Source organism: Triticum dicoccoides, chromosome 5A (assembly GCF_002162155.2).
Source record: "Triticum dicoccoides isolate Atlit2015 ecotype Zavitan chromosome 5A, WEW_v2.0, whole genome shotgun sequence".
NCBI classification, from domain to species: Eukaryota; Viridiplantae; Streptophyta; class Magnoliopsida; order Poales; family Poaceae; genus Triticum; species Triticum dicoccoides.
In genome coordinates, this window is record NC_041388.1 from 248,345,705 (window position 1) to 248,361,877 (window position 16,173).

Here is a 16,173-nt window from a genome sequence, read left to right on the forward strand (position 1 = left end):
TCTTCACTTGCCAAGTTATGGCAACTTCCTTCATCGATGACGACCTTCACGGACCTTCCATTAATGTCGGCTTGGTGTGAAGATATGGCATATTTGGTGTTCATCTTGTTGATGTTGAAGGGTCAAGACCATGGAGACAATGAGTGCGGGGCTCGAATCTTCGTCACAAAAGACTTGATCATCTTCATCGTCGTTCACGCGCCAGTGCATGGACACTTGCTCAAGGGCCTCCATTTCATCTTCACTCATGGAGTCATATGTTCCGTCGTCGTTGAGGATCATGGTTCCCTTGTTGGTACACTCGAAGGACTTGTGGCCTCGACCGCCGCATGTGAAGCACTTGATGGAAATTGTCTTGACGGTGTCATCTGGTGGAGTTGTAGATGATGAAGATCTTGGCTTGAAATTGCTTGTAGTAGTAGGAGGACTTGTGGTGGTCGAAGTTTTCTTGTAACTTGACTTGTCGCCATTGCTTGTAGAAGGTTTGGTTGAGGTAGAAGGCGGTGGAGTCGGTGAAGCTTGGTTGTTGGAAAAGCTATAGCTCTTGGAAGAGTATTTGGCATACTTGAAGTCATATTGCACTTGCTGATCCTCCTTGGTGGCTTGGTGCACTAGCTCGATGAGGTTTGAGTATGGTTGGAAGTCGGCAATCTTCTTGATAGGGTGGTTGAGTCCATTCAAAGAATCATGCCATAGTTTGCTCATCATCTCCCGTGACATTAGCTCGTATCATGGAAATCTACATTTCCTTGTAGTACTCTTCAACGCTCTTTGTTCCTTGCTTGAGAAGTTGCAATTTCTTGAAGAGGTCGCGGTTGTAGTATGTTGGCACAAAACATGCTCTCATGACATCCTTCATTTGCTCCCAAGTGGTGATGGGTGGTTCACCTCTTACTTGTCGTCACTCAATGACTTGCTCCCACCAAATGAGGATGTATTCTTGGAACTCAAGGGATGCCATGGCGATCTTCTTATCTTCCTCATACTTGTGCAAACGAAAGATCTTGTTTACCTTCAATGCCCATGAAAGGTACTCTTCGGGATCGTTGCTTCCAGTGAACTTGGGCATGGTGAATTTGAGCTTGCCGTAGCGTTGCTCTTCGTTTTGTTGGGGTCAAAGATGATGCCACCCTTGACATGGAGGGTTGTCAACCTCGTGTTGCTCTTGCCTTGGAGGATTCCCATTGTCTTGTTGCTCTTGCGAATTTGTGGTTCTTGTCGAGCTTGTGGGACTTGTGGAGGAGCGTGCGGAACTTGTGGATGCAATCGTGTTGGATAGTTCCTCTCTTAGACTTCTTCGCAAATGCTTCTTCTTACTCACAAGTATGCCGGTTGCGTGCGGCTACGTTGCGACTTGTGTCTAGGAGGGCATGTTGTGCCTCAAGTGCTTGAGCTTCTCGCCGTTGTTGTTCTTGACGTTGTGGCTCGGCATCTTGTTCGTCTTGGTGTTTGCGTTCTCGCTCTTCCTCTTGTTGGCATAGGTGTTGTCGTTCTTGTGCTTGCGCAAAGGTAGCTTGATTTTGACGATGTCAATTTTCTTGCACTAGAAGTTTCTCTTGATGCTCGGTGCCATGTAGAGGGTTGCGGTTTGCGTGACAGTCTTGGCGCGCTGCTCGTCGAAGAGTGTTCGATGCCGGTGTACTGAGCCGGAGATGGAGTCGGAATGAAGACTTGAGTGGCTCCGCCTTGAGTAGGACGAAGTGGTAGAAGAGCCATTGACCAACAAGGCACGAATCTAGTCCATTCTTGCATAGTTATCTTGTTTTTGTTCGTCGAGCTTGTTGTCGAAGTAGTCTCTTGTACGTTGCTCTGAGAGACGCAAGTTGGTGGCGAGGTTGTTGATGAGGTCGCTCAATGCTTGTTGTTCTTGATGCAAAGCTTGTTATGCACCGAAAAGGTGGCTCTTGGTGACGTAGGAGGTCGAGTCGTCGTCTTGCTCGATGAAGAGTGGGTTCGTAGAAGAACTTGGCCTATCCATCATTGCAAGTAAATGTGTGAGTGGAAGAAGAAAAGAACTATACCAAATGTACCTTGACCGATTGTCGGTGCAACAAACCCTGGGTCCGTTGCCCAGACTGTGCACAGGCGCAAGAGCAAAACTTTGGCACCAAGATCAGACCAGGGCACGAGAGCTCAGTACCTTGAAGGATCAAAGTACAGATTAAGAAGACCCAGACCGGCCAGAGAAACAAGATTCCACTACAAGAAGAACCTCCCTTGTCACGTAGGCGAGCCTGGCGAGGATGGGCTTATCCCCGGAAGCAAGCCCCCCCTGAATCGTCCCAACAGGACTGCCAGGGCTTACGGGGGCAAACCACTCCACCGCTCCACCTCACGAGCGATGCAAGTGATCAATCAGTGCGGTGTCAAGCAGCAAAGTGACGAAGTGGCTGTTGTTTGCCACATGGCAGCCACTTCCTACAAAAATACCTCCAGGCGACACCCGTCCTGAGACGTGTCAAGGAAGCAGGCGTGAAGCTGGCAAAACAGCCTGACAGGGCCTACCGGGCAAGCCATGATGTGACATTCAGTGGGGCGTTTAATGCGCTCCGTCATCCTGCAGAGTTAGGTATGATAGCACTGTTTGCTATCTAATCAGTATGTAAAGACTAATTTGCCACTATGGTGACCCCATAACCTATAAAAGAAGGCATGTCGGATTTTGAGTTCCGGTGAAACCCTCAAGGTTCGAACTTTGGGGTGCGCACGAAGACCTCTCCCTTCCCCTAGCTCACTCACTCACCACGATCTCAAGGCTCAGCTCGTCGAACCCGAAGAACAAGGGACACAAGAGTTTATACTGGTTCGGGCCACCGATGTGGTGTCATACCCTACTCCAGTGTGGTGTGGTGGATTGCCTTGTAGGCTGAGGATGAACAAGTACAAGAGAAGAACTGCCTCCTGAGGGGAGGTGTTCTTGAGCTTGGTGAGCTAGTGCATATGAGGGTGGAATGGATCCGATCCCCATCCTATGGTGATGGCTAGTCCTATTTATAGAGGCCCTGGTCCTCTTCCCAAATATTAGGTGGGAAGCGATCCCACAACGACCAATTTGAAGGGGGACAACTAGTACAAGCCATCCTGACAAAAGGTGGTATTCTCCTACCAAAGGCTCTGGTGGTGACGTCGTCGTGGGCTCGGCGATGACCTCCATCCTGCCGTCCTGCTGGTCTTGCTCTTGTTGCACCGATATGGAAACCTTAGCCTGATGCCTCGGGACTCCTCGCCTGGGCCTGGTCCTTTAGCACCAAAGAGGCAACTGGTTCTCTGCGCCCGCTGGCGCCCGCCTGGCCTTGGTCGTCATGGCTCATGTCACGGGAACCTCACGAGGTGTCCCTTGCCTTGATCTCTCCGCTCCTCGCGGGCCAGCCTAGCGAGGCTGCCCCTGAGGAAGTCTTGCGCCATCTGCCTTGCGAGGGTCTTGAGTGTTTGCTGGTGAAGATGGGCCATACCAGGCCGCTAGAAGAGCCACTCCGTGGGCCGCAGGCAGGCATGTCTGGGGACCCCCGTTCCCAGAACGCCGATAGTAGCCCTTGGGCCCAAGGCGCACTCGAACTTGGCTTCGAGATGAAGCCAAAGGGCAAGTGCGGAGCGCCGCAGGCCCCAACCACCTGCGGCCTTGACTGACACATGGTGACTAACGAGACGTGGGCGTCCCCGCTTCCCCACATAGTCTTGATATCCTCCTGGCTAGGCGGCCACCGTGACCTACACAGTTATTCCCTAGCCGCTGGCGACGTACTCCCCCAACTGTTCTGCCTCCCCACAATGACAGCTTCTTCTTCCAATCTATCCTGGGCTCCGTCCTCTTCATTGCCATGGCATCGAGCCGGATGAGGAAGGGGAAGAAGAAGCCCCAGCGCTCAGCCGAACCACCTCCAGCCTTCGGGCCAGCCGTCGGACAGTCGGTGGTGCTCAACCAAGAAACCATGGACAAGGTCCGCCTTGCGCTCGCCACCAATTTCAATGAATGGGGGAAGATGGTGGCCTGGTCCGCGTCCCACGCTTCCGTTGACAGGACATTCACTAAGGTCCATGTTTTCCTTGATGCCCTATGGGCCGGTCTGATCCCCCCTTTCTCCACCTTCTTCAACGCCGCGCTTTCTCATTACCAGATCCATATGCTTCACCTAGATCCTCAATCCATCGCCCTCCTTGCCGTCTTCGCCTTCGTCTGCGAGGCCATGGTGGGCATTGCTCCTTCTGTGGCCCTACTTCGCCACTTCTTCTCAGTGCACCTAACCGACCCTTAGCAGTGCTTAGGATGCCTGAGCTTCCAGGCCATGGCTGCGCCGGCCGGCTCGGGGATTGACTTCAAGCTCCCGCCACCAACAAGCGAGTTCCGGAAGCGGTGGGTATTCGTGGACGCCGGCGTGCTCAGCCCCCTGCTCTTGCTTCCGTTGGCACCCGTCGTTCCCAGCTCTGGCTGGGGCCACGTGAGGCTCGCTAACCCATGTCTTGCCTACGTCTGGCTCTGGTTGAAGAGACTGAAGGATCTTGGCGTGTCTGCACCCATGGTGGTGAAGGAGTTCATCCGGCGCCGTGTTGCCCCGCTTCGGCGCCATTCTCGACCAATGTGGACCTTGTCTGGCAACAGGGACCGCATGAGGCCTCACGAGTCCGGGCATCCCCTTGAGGCGTAGAAAACCGTGCTTGAGATCTTGACAGGCGACCCGTCGCCAGCCAGCATGCCTAAGGAGGGTTGTCTCTTGTACTGCTGCTAGAACATGGTGGATTTCATGAGGCAAATGCCCTCCTTCGATGAGTGGGGGCTACGCCCGGCCGGTCTTGAAGGGCCTCACGAGAACCCGGTCCTCGTGGCTCCCTTGCCCGCCACCAGCGAGGCGATCTCCCCGGAAGTGGGCGCAGGGGGGCGACCACCGTCGGCCGCTGGAAGTGGGCGCAGGAATCAACGCTGCTCGGGACTCCCTCCAGAGAGACGTCTTGAGGAAGTGGCCAGAGGGGTGTCGCAGCCTGATACTCCTAAGGCTACAACCACTAAGGCCCCGGTGGGTCGCTACGAGGCGGAGGATGGCACCCCTAAGGTTGCCTCCTCAGGAGTTACCCCAGCTGCGTCCGGAGCTGGTGATCGTGCCCTGGGCTTCGGCCAGCTCCGACTGAACTTTGATGTGCTCCGGAAGAGGAAGGGGTCTCCAAGCTGCAGCGGTGATGCCTTCCGGCCATTGAAATAGAGGAAGTATATCACCATAGACGAGTGAGAACCTTATCTTTGAAGTTTCTCGAGTGTTGCTTCCCCTCCAGACTATGGTTCCTCAGGGTCCCTTCTGCTAGGGCGGCGAAATCTCCCGAGAAGCCACTTCCCCCTTCTTCGAGTCCCCCGCCGGTCTTGAGCACTCCCAGCCAGCATGCCGCACTTGGCGCGAGGTCGGCCGGAGAGGAAAGCGCGCCCGCCTGGTGCCTCAAATCTGCGTTCCTGCCATCCCTTCTTCGTGGCCTTGCCTCAGGGCAGGAGGTGTGCCAAGGGCTCCTCCCCTGGTTATCGACAGCGGCCTGATCACCTCGGTCCTGGCCTCTTCTTCGAGCAACGAGCCCTCGCCCCTCCGGGCCTCCGCTGAGGCCCGGAGGGCGACCGGGAAGGGCCAGCCCCCAGCCTCTTGCTGGGAGGATGCGAGCCACTTCGGACCCCTTTGACATCCTATGGCGTGAAGGACGGACCCGGTCGCGCGCTCGAGCTTGTGCGCAAGCAGGGTGCCATCCGCCACGAGCTGTTCCGGGAGGTGATGGGCGCGCTGAGAAGGCTTGGGGAGGAACTCATGGATGTTGACACTCATTTGGAAACAGAGGGCCTCCGGTTGGTGGATGAATGGCATCAATTGAAGGTGGCCATCCACCTCGGACGCCTCCAGCATGAGCATGCTAGCACGGACGCCAAGGCATCCCTCGCAACCTCGCGTGAGTCCAGCGCCTGAGCCTTGGAGGAGGCCAGGGAGGCAGACCACTACCGCGAGGTCACCGAAGAGCGCAAGCGGGAGCTCCAGGCCCTGAATGCCTCCCTAGAGCAGCAAGTGGAGGCGCGTAGAGATGCCTTGGCGTCGATGAAGGGGGCGCCATCTGACGAGGGGGAAATCTTGAGGCACGAGGAAGCGCTGATGCTGGAGGCCACAGAGCGCAGCCTCGAGCTCAAGCAATTGGAGACGAGGGAGCGTCAGGTTGCTCAAGCGGAAGATGCCGCCAACGCGCGTGAGGCCGGGATCCAGGAGGAAGTGGACCGCGGGGTGGCGGAGGCTCGCACTGATCTTGCCAATAGGTATGACCTGAACCTGAAGCTCGTGGAGGCCGAAGTTGACAGCAGGACCACCGCCCTCAGGTCAAGGTTTGCGGGGGCGGAGCAGCGCGAGAAAGCCGCCGTAGCTTCCCTAATCTCCGTGCAGGCCGAGTTAGCCTCCGTCCATGCCGAGCTGCTCTCGCTGCAGCAGCGGGTTACTATTGTTGAGTCCCTTGCGCAGCAGAGCATGGAGGAGGCACTCCGGCGACAGACGCTGCTGCGCGAGCACGCCCCCATGCTCTCGGACGTCAGGACGAGGGCCAAACAGGCACTGGGCGCCATTTGCGACGAACACGCCCCTAGTCCCCATGCAAAAGACTACACCAGCCACCTTTGCTTCTTCGCTAATCTCATGACGCGCCCGGAGAACCGGGCTGAGAGGGCTCGTGAGCTTGTCGAGGAGAAGAGCCGAGAACTCCTTGGGCGCATGTTTTCCCGCGTTTTCAGCCATCTCCTGAACATCAATCCTAATTTTGACTTGGACGCCGCCATTGCCCCGGTGCCCGAGGTCATCTGGGACACCCTAGCACGCTAGGTGGACAACTATGTGGATGCTCTGGTCAGGGCTTTCTCCTCCGAGGACGATGCGGTGGTGGTCGTGGCGGACGAGGGCGGCGCGGTTGATGATGGTGAAGATGGTGCCAGCGACAACCACAGTGGTGCCAGCGACGTGCCTGATAGCGACCCCGAGGACGCGGCGAGCGACATGTCCGACTGAGCCTGCACTCCTTTGTTTTGAACCCACATGCAAAAGCTGGTGCATGGCCCCTCAGGGCGTAAGAGCATTTTGGGGAGGGGGAGCCCCTCATGTAATCAGACTACTATTTTATTCCTCGAACCATACATAAAGCGTGCTTTTGTAAGCTCGCGAGCCCCTTGCGAGTGTGCGGCTGTAACTTACCTTGGCCCAGGCAGGCTTTACACTGATTTGGCTACTACGGACATGCATTTTCTCGAGGGGAGTCCTTCGCGGGCTCGTGAGGCTTGGGGCTCCTGAGGAGTCTGCTAGTCCACTGGAGAGGGCCTCGCGAGGAGCGAGCGCCAGTCTTGGCGGGGTGCGCGTGGGGCGTTGTACGCAACACCCAGCCCCCGCTCGCGAGGTGCTCGAAAGGAGGGGGAGGAGGCACATGCAAACCTCAAAACAAGGCACAAATCTAGAAAACTCATGAAACTAATACGAATGATAAAAGACACACCCCGCGATTGCCAATGAAAAGACGACTTCAAATTCAAATCCAAAGGCTGCAAATTGAGCTACGGGAAAAGGGGTTGGAAACAAAATGCCGCGTCCGGCACCTAGATAGTCTTCTTGGCTTCTCACCAGCACATATCCAAGTGCCTTTGTTGGCTGTGAGCTTAGTCATTGGGGGACAGTGTCGATGGCCAGCGTGGAGCATGGTGCTTCCACTAGGACGTGGGAGGGAGCCCTCGAGGCCCGAGGGCGGCTCTCCGGAGACTCCGGGGCGTGTACAACCCACTGATTATTATGTGAGAGTGTCACGGGCGGAGACCTTCACAGGCGTGAGCCTTGCTTCATATCGCCAAACGAGGTCCCCGCCTTGCGCCACCCCCGACCACCGTTGGGGCGTACGGAAACCAGGACGAGACCAAGGGGCAGAGGGAATGCCAGCGGTGCCCTCGGCAATCATGGACCCTCTGCCGAGGGGAGGGCTCGCCGGCACCTCCCCGGCAGAGGACCTACCTCAGGGTGACGCCTTGCCCCACGTGACATGGGGGTGGGCCTTGCTCCGGACCCCTTCCACGCAACCCCCAGTGCGCCGCCCCTGGCTGGGGTGGGGCTGCAGCGCTCGGGCGCCGTCCGCTAACACGGCCTGGTCCACCTACGATCCATGGTTAGCGTAAGCCTACTCCTGAGTTATCAGCGGTACCCTGCGGTGGTTGGCATCAGCGGGGTCGGCGAGGCTCCTGGGTGGCTCGTAGAAGGCCTCAGCTTCAAACATCTCTTCTTCCCAGCCCGGCTCGTGGAACGCGCAAGGGTCATCCTCTGGCGCGTACTCCTGACTCACCATGTAGGGAACATTGGCTACCTAGGTTGCCTCGCCGGGACCTCCGCCAAGGCACCCCGCACCCCATGCCGCCGAGCCCAGTGTGCCTTCCTGGTGGCCATAGGGTGGTGCTCGACTGGGACCATGGGGAGCAACGCCCGCGCCCATGCCACCTAGGGGAGGCGAGGGCGCGGCCGGGTGTCCGACACCGCTGGTCGTGCCAATGCTGGCGAGCCCTCCTGGTGCACCTGGGAGCACGCGGGCGCAACGAGGCTCTCCATGTGACCTGGCCACAACTTGAGATGTGAGTAGGGAGCAGAAAGGTGGTGTATCCGTGGCCGCAGCATCCAATAGCTTTGCGACGCGTTCTGGCAGCGCGTCGCGGATGCTCTCCATCAGCCGGCACCGCAGTAGCTCTCGCGCCACCACGAGTGCGGCTTGCATGTTCGCCTGTTCCCGTCGGGTGTGTGGCGCCGTCGCTGCTGCATAGCTTGCGGATCTTGTGGCGCCCCGCGCGCGGTGCGGCTTGAGGGCGGTGGACGTCGGTCCGTGCTGCCCGCGTCCGCAGGCATTGGGCGGTGTGCGGGCCGCCTGGAGCGCGGAGTTGAGGTCTTCTGGAACGAATGGAGGTGCTCGAGCTGGCCGGGCCACCCAGCGGTCGGCCTGGGCCCTCGGCTCGTCAGACATCGGAGATGCGAGGCGACGGCGGATCAGTCGATGGGGAAGAAAACCTCGGCGCACCCCTACCTGGCACACCGAATGTCAGATTTCAAGTTCCGGCAAAACCCTCAAGGTTCGAACTCTAGGGTGCGCACAAAGATCTCTCCTTCCCCCTAGCTCACTCACAACAATCTCAAGGCTCAGCTCGTCGAACCCAAAGAACAAGGGACACAAGAGTTTATACTGGTTTGGGCCACCGATGTGGTGTAATACCCTACTCTAGTGTGGTGTGGTGGATTGCCTTGTAGGCCGAGGATGAACAAGTACAAGAGAAGAACTGCCTCCCGAGGGGAGGTGTTCTTGAGCTTGGCGAGCTAGTGCGTATGAGGGTGGAATGGACCTGATCCCCTTCCTATGGTGATGGCTAGTCCTATTTTTAGAGGCCCTGGTCCTCTTCCCAAATATTAGGCGGGTAGGGATCCCACAATGGCCAATTTTAAGGGGGACAACTAGTACAAGCCACCCTGACAAAAGGTGGTCTTCGACTACCAAAGGCTCTGGTGGTGACGCCGTCGTGGGCTCGGCGATGACCTCCATCCTGCCGTCCTGCTGGTCTTGGTCTTGTTGCACCGATATGGAAACCTTTGTTTGATGCCTCGGGACTCCTCGCCCGCGCCTACTCCTTTAGCACCAAAGAGGCAACTAGTGCTCTGCACCCGGTGGCGCCCGCCTGGCACCCGCCTGGCCTTGGTCGTCATGGATCACGTCACGGGAACCTCACGAGGTGCCCCTCGCCTTGATCTCTCCGCTCCTTGCGAGCCAGCCTAGCGAGGCTGCCCCTGAGGAGGTCTTGCATCGTCTGCCTCGTGAGGCTTGGCCCTTCGCGAGGGTCTTGAGTGTTTGCTGGTGAAGATGGGTTGTACCAGGCCGCTAGAAGAGCCATGTCGTGGGCCGCAGGCAGGCAAGTCTAGGGACCCCCATTCCCAGAATGCCAACAAGGCCCATGGCAACCGTAGAGAGGATTCGGACCCCCTCACCCTCATACGCGTGTAGCTCCTCTCGCGCCGAGGCAACCTTGCCGGGCAAGAGCGCTGCGCTTCTAGACCATTTTCCACCATCAATCCACCAAAGGAGGAGTAGGGTTTTACACCTCGTGGTGGCCCCAACCTGGGTAAAAACAGCCCGTGTCATCTCTGCTGCGTTGCGTTCTGCTTCTCCGCTCTTTGTGCATCGTGCTCGTCCCCCCGCCAATCCAAAAGGGGCTCTTGGTCCCATAGGTGGTCATGGTTTCCCATGACGTCTTTGGTGCATTAGGTAGGGGGATCACTTGCACAAACCCGAGAGCGTGAGCAGCGCATCATCTTCACCGCCATTTTCATCATCGACAGCTCCATCGACTTTGGCACCCAAGAAGAAGTCCGGTGCTGCAGCTCACCCGTCCACCCCGAAGGCCCCTCCGCCCGCGGCCACCGACATCGCGGGGAATGCGAAGGCGCACGAGGACATGGGCGCTGCGGGGGACGTGGTCGGCGCAGGTGGCGTTGTCACCACCTCGCCCGCGACCGAAGCAGGAGCAGGAGGTACCAGAGAAGGACTGCACCAACAACATCCCGGCGACCACTGAAGGAAATATGCCCTAGAGGCAATAATAAAGTTATTATTTATTTCCTTATATCATGATAAATTTTTATTATTCATGCTAGAATTGTATTAACCGGAAACATAATACATGTGTGAATACATAGACAAACAGATTGTCACTAGTATGCCTCTACTTGACTAGCCCGTTGATCAAAGATGGTTATGTTTCCTGACCATAGACATGAGTTGTCATTTGATTAACGGGGTCACATCATTAGGAGAATGATGTGATTGACATGACCCATTCCGTTAGCTTAGCACCCGATTGTTTAGTATGTTGCTATTGCTTTCTTCATGACTTATACATGTTCCTATGACTATGAGATTATGCAACTCCCGTTTACCGAAGGAACACTTTGTGTGCTACCAAACGTCACAACAAAACTGGGTGATTATAAAGGTGCTCTACAGGTGTCTCCAAAGGTACTTGTTGGGTTGGCGTATTTCGAGATTAGGATTTGTCACTTCGATTGTCGGAGAGGTATCTCTGGGCCCTCTCGGTAATACACATCACTTAAGCCTTGCAAGCATTGCAACTAATGAGTTAGTTGCAGGATAACATATTACGGAACGAGTAAAGAGACTTGCCAGTAATGAGATATAACTAGGTATTGAGATACCGACGATCGAATCTCAGGCAAGTAACATACCGATGACAAAGGGAACAACGTATGTTGTTGTGCGGTTTGACCGATAAAGATCTTCGTAGAATATGTGGGAGCCAATATGAGCATCCAGGTTCCGCTATTGGTTATTGACCGGAGACGTGCCTCGGTGATGTCTACATAGTTCTCAAACTCGTAGGGTCCGCACGCTTAATGTTAGGATGATGGTTATATTATGAGTTTATATGTTTTGATGTACCGAAGGTTGTTCGGAGTCCCGAATGTTATCAAGGACAGGACGAGGAGACTCGAAATGGTCGAGACATGAAGATTGATATATTGGAAGCCTATGTTTGGATGTCGGAAGTGTTCCGTGTGAAATCGGCATTTTACCGGAGTACCGGGACGTTACTGGAACCCCCCGGGGCTTAATGGGCCTATATGGGCCTTAGTGGAAATAGAGGGAAGCAAGGGGAGTGTTGGGCGCGCCCCCTAGGCCCAAACCGAATTGGTTTAGGGCAAGGGGGCCCGGCCCCCTCTTTCCTTCTCCCCCTCTCTCTTTCCTTCTCCCGAATCCTATTCCAACTAGGAAAGGGGGGGAGTCCTACTCCCGGTGGGAGTAGGACTCCTCCTGGCGCGCCCTCTCCCTGGCCGGCCGCACCCCCCTTGCTCCTTTATATACGGGGGCAGGGGGGCACCCCATAGACAGAACAATTGATCGTTTGATCCTTTAGCCGTGTGCGGTGCCCCCCTCCACCATAGTCCACCTCGATATTACTGTAGCGGTGCTTAGGCAAAGCCCTGCGTCGGTAGAACATCAACATCGTCACCACGCCGTCATGCTGACGAAACTCTCCCTCAACACTCGGCTGGATCAGAGTTTGAGGGACGTCATCGGGCTGAACGTGTGCTGAACTCGGAGGTGGCGTACATTCGGTACTTGACCGATCGGATCGTGAAGACGTACGACTACATCAACCGCGTTGTGCTAACGCTTCCGCATTCGGTCTATGAGGGTACATAGACAACACTCTCCCCTCTCGTTGCTATGCATCACCATGATCTTGCATGTGCGTAGGATTTTTTTTGAAATTACTACGTTCCCCAACAGTGGCATCCGAGCCTGGTTTTATGCGTAGATGTTATATGCACGAGTAGAACACAAGTGAGTTGTGGGCGATATAAGTCATACTGCTTACCAGCATGTCATACTTTGGTTCGGCGGTATTGTTGGATGAATCGGCCCGGACCGACATTACGCGTACGCTTACGCGAGACTGGTTCTACCACCATGCTTTGCACACAGGTGGCTGGCGGGTGTCAGTTTCTCCAACTTTAGTTGAACCAAGTGTGGCTACGCCCGGTCCTTGCGAAGGTTAAAACAACACCAACTTGACAAACTATCGTTGTGGTTTTGATGCGTAGGTAAGAACAGTTCTTGCTAAGCCCGTAGCAGCCACGTAAAACTTGCAACAACAAAGTAGAGGACGTCTAACTTGTTTTTGCAGGGCATGTTGTGATGTGATATGGTCAAAGCATGATGCTAAATTTTATTGTATGAGATGATCATGTTTTGTAACTGAGTAATCGGCAACTGGCAAGATATTATGGTTGTCGCTTTATTGTATGCAATGCAATCGCCCTGTAATGCTTTACTTTACCACTAAGCGCTAGCGATAGTCGTAGAAGCATGAGATTCGCGAGACGACAACGATGCTACGATGGAGATCAAGGTGTCGCGTTAGTGACGATGGAGATCATGACGGTGCTTCGGAGATGGAGATCACAAGCATAAGATGATGATGGCCATATCATATCACTTATATTGATTGTATGTGATGTTTATCTTTTATGCATCTTATCTTGCTTTGATTGACGGTAGCATTATAAGATGATCTCTCACTAAATTTCAAGATAAAAGTGTTCTCCCTGAGTATGCACCGTTGCCAAAGTTCGTCGTGCCCAGACACCACGTGATGATCGCGTGTGATAAGCTCTACGTCCATCTACAACGGGTGCAAGCCAGTTTCGCACACGCATAATACTCAGGTTAAACTTGACGGGCCTAGCATATGCAGATATGGCCTCGGAACACTGAGACCGAAAGGTCGAGCGTGAATCATATAGTAGATATGATCAACATAGTGATGTTCACCATTGAAAACTACTCCATTTCACGTGACGATCGGTTATGGTTTAGTTGATTTGGATCACGTGATCACTTAAAAGATTAGAGGGATGTCTTTCTAAGTGGGAGTTCTTAAGCAATATGATTAATTGAACTTAAATTTATCATGAACTTAGTACCTGATAGTATCTTGCTTGTCTATGTTTGATTGTAGATAGATGGCTCGTGCTGTTGTTCCGTTGAATTTTAATGCGTTCCTTGAGAAAGCAAAGTTGAAAGATGATGGTAGCAATTACACGGACTGGGTCCGTAACTTGAGGATTATCCTCATTGCTGCTCAGAAGAATTACATCCTGGAAGCCCCGCTGAGTGCCAGGCCTGCTGCTGATGCAACTGCAGATGTTAAGAACGCCTGGCAGAGCAAAGCTGATGACTACTCGATAGTTCAGTGTGCCATGCTTTACGGCTTAGAACCGGGACTTCAACGACGTTTTGAACGTCATGGAGCATATGAGATGTTCCAGGAGTTGAAGTTAATATTTCAATCAAATGCCCGGATTGAGAGATATGAAGTCTCCAATAAGTTCTACAGCTGCAAGATGGAGGAGAATAGTTCTGTCAGTGAACATATACTCAGAATTTCTGGGTACCACAATCACTTAACTCAGCTGGGAGTTAATCTTCCGGTTGATAGTGTCATTGACAGAGTTCTACAATCACTGCCACCAAGCTACAAGAGCTTCATGATGAACTATAATATGCAAGGGATGAATAAATTAATTCCCGAGCTCTTCGCAATGCTAAAGGCAGCGGAGGTAGAAATCAAGAAGGAGCATCAAGTGCTGATGGTTAATAAGACCACCAGTTTCAAGAAAAAGGGCAAAGGGAAGAAGAAGGGGAACTTCAAGAAGAACAGCAAGCAAGTTGCTGCTCAGGAGAAGAAACCCAAGTCCGGACCTAAGCCTAAAACTGAGTGCTTCTGCTGCAAGCAGACTGGTCACTGGAAGCGGAACTGCCCCAAGTATTTGGCGGATAAGAAGGATGGCAAGGTGAACAAAGGTATATGTGATATACATGTTATTGATGTGTACCTTACTAGAGCTCGCAGTAGCACCTGGGTATTTGATACTAGTTCTGTTGCTAATATTTGCAACTCGAAACAAGGACTATGGATTAAGCGAACACTGGCAAAGGACGAGGTGACGATGCGCGTGGGAAATGGTTCCAAAGTCGATGTGATCACGGTCGGCACGCTACCTCTACATCTACCTTCGGGATTAGTATTAGACCTAAATAATAATTATTTGGTGCCAGCGTTGAGCATGAACATTATATCTGGATCTTGTTTGATGCGAGATGGTTATTCATTTAAATCAGAGAATAATGGTTGTTCTATTTATATGAGTAATATCTTTTATGGTCATGCACCCTTGAAGAGTGGTCTATTTTTGATGAATCTCGATAGTAGTGATACACATATTCATAATGTTGAAGCCAAAAGATGCAGAGTTGATAATGATAGTGCAACTTATTTGTGGCACTGCCGTTTAGGTCATATCGGTGTAAAGCGCATGAAGAAACTCCATACTGATGGACTTTTGGAACCACTTGATTATGAATCACTTGGTACCTGCGAACCGTGCCTCATGGGCAAGATAACTAAAACATTGTTCTCCAGAACTATGGAGAGAGCAACAGATTTATTGGAAATCATACATACAGATGTATGTGGTCCGATGAATGTTAAGGCTCATGGCAGATATCGTTATTTTCTCACCTTCACAGATGATTTAAGAAGATATGGGTATATCTACTTAATGAAGCATAAGTCTGAAACATTTGAAAAGTTCAAAGAATTTCAGAGTGAAGTTGAAAATCATCGTAACAAGAAAATAAAGTTTCTACAATCTGATCGTGGAGGAGAATATTTGAGTTACGAGTTTGGTCTACATTTGAGACAATGCAGAATAGTTTCACAACTCACGCCACCCGGAACACCACAGCATAATGGTGTGTCCAAACGTCGTAATCGTATTTACTAGATATGGTGCGATCTATGATGTCTCTTACAGATTTACCGCTATCATTTTGGGGTTATGCTTTAGAGACGACCGCATTCACATTAAATAGGGCACCGTCGAAATCCATTGAGACGACGCCTTATGAACTGTGGTTTGGCAAGAAACCAAAGTTGTCGTTTCTGAAAGTTTGGGGCTGCGATGCTTATGTGAAAAAGCTTCAACCTGATAAGCTCGAACCCAAATCGGAGAAATGTGTCTTCATAGGATACCCAAAGGAGACTATTGGGTACACCTTCTATCACAGATCCGAAGGCAAGACATTCGTTGGTAAGAATGGATCCTTTCTAGAGAAGGAGTTTCTCTCGAAAGAAGTGAGTGGGAGGAAAGTGGAACTTGATGAGGTAACTATACCTGCTCCTCTATTGGAAAGTAGTTCATCACAGAAACCGGTTTCTGTGACGCCTACACCAATTAGCGAGGAAGTTAATGATGATGATCATGGAACTTCAGATAAAGTTATTACTGAACCTCGTAGATCAACCAGAGTAAGATCCGCACCAGAGTGGTACCGTAATCCTGTTCTGGAAGTCATGCTACTAGATCATGATGAACCTACGAACTATGAAGAAGCGATGGTGAGCCCAGATTCCACAAAATGGCTTGAGGCCATGAAATCTGAGATGGGATCCATGTATGAGAACAAAGTATGGACTTTGGTTGACTTGCCCGATGATCGGCAAGCAATTGAGAATAAATGGATCTTCAATAAGAATACTGACGCTGACGGTAATGTTACTATCTATAAAGCTCGACTTGCTGCAAAAGT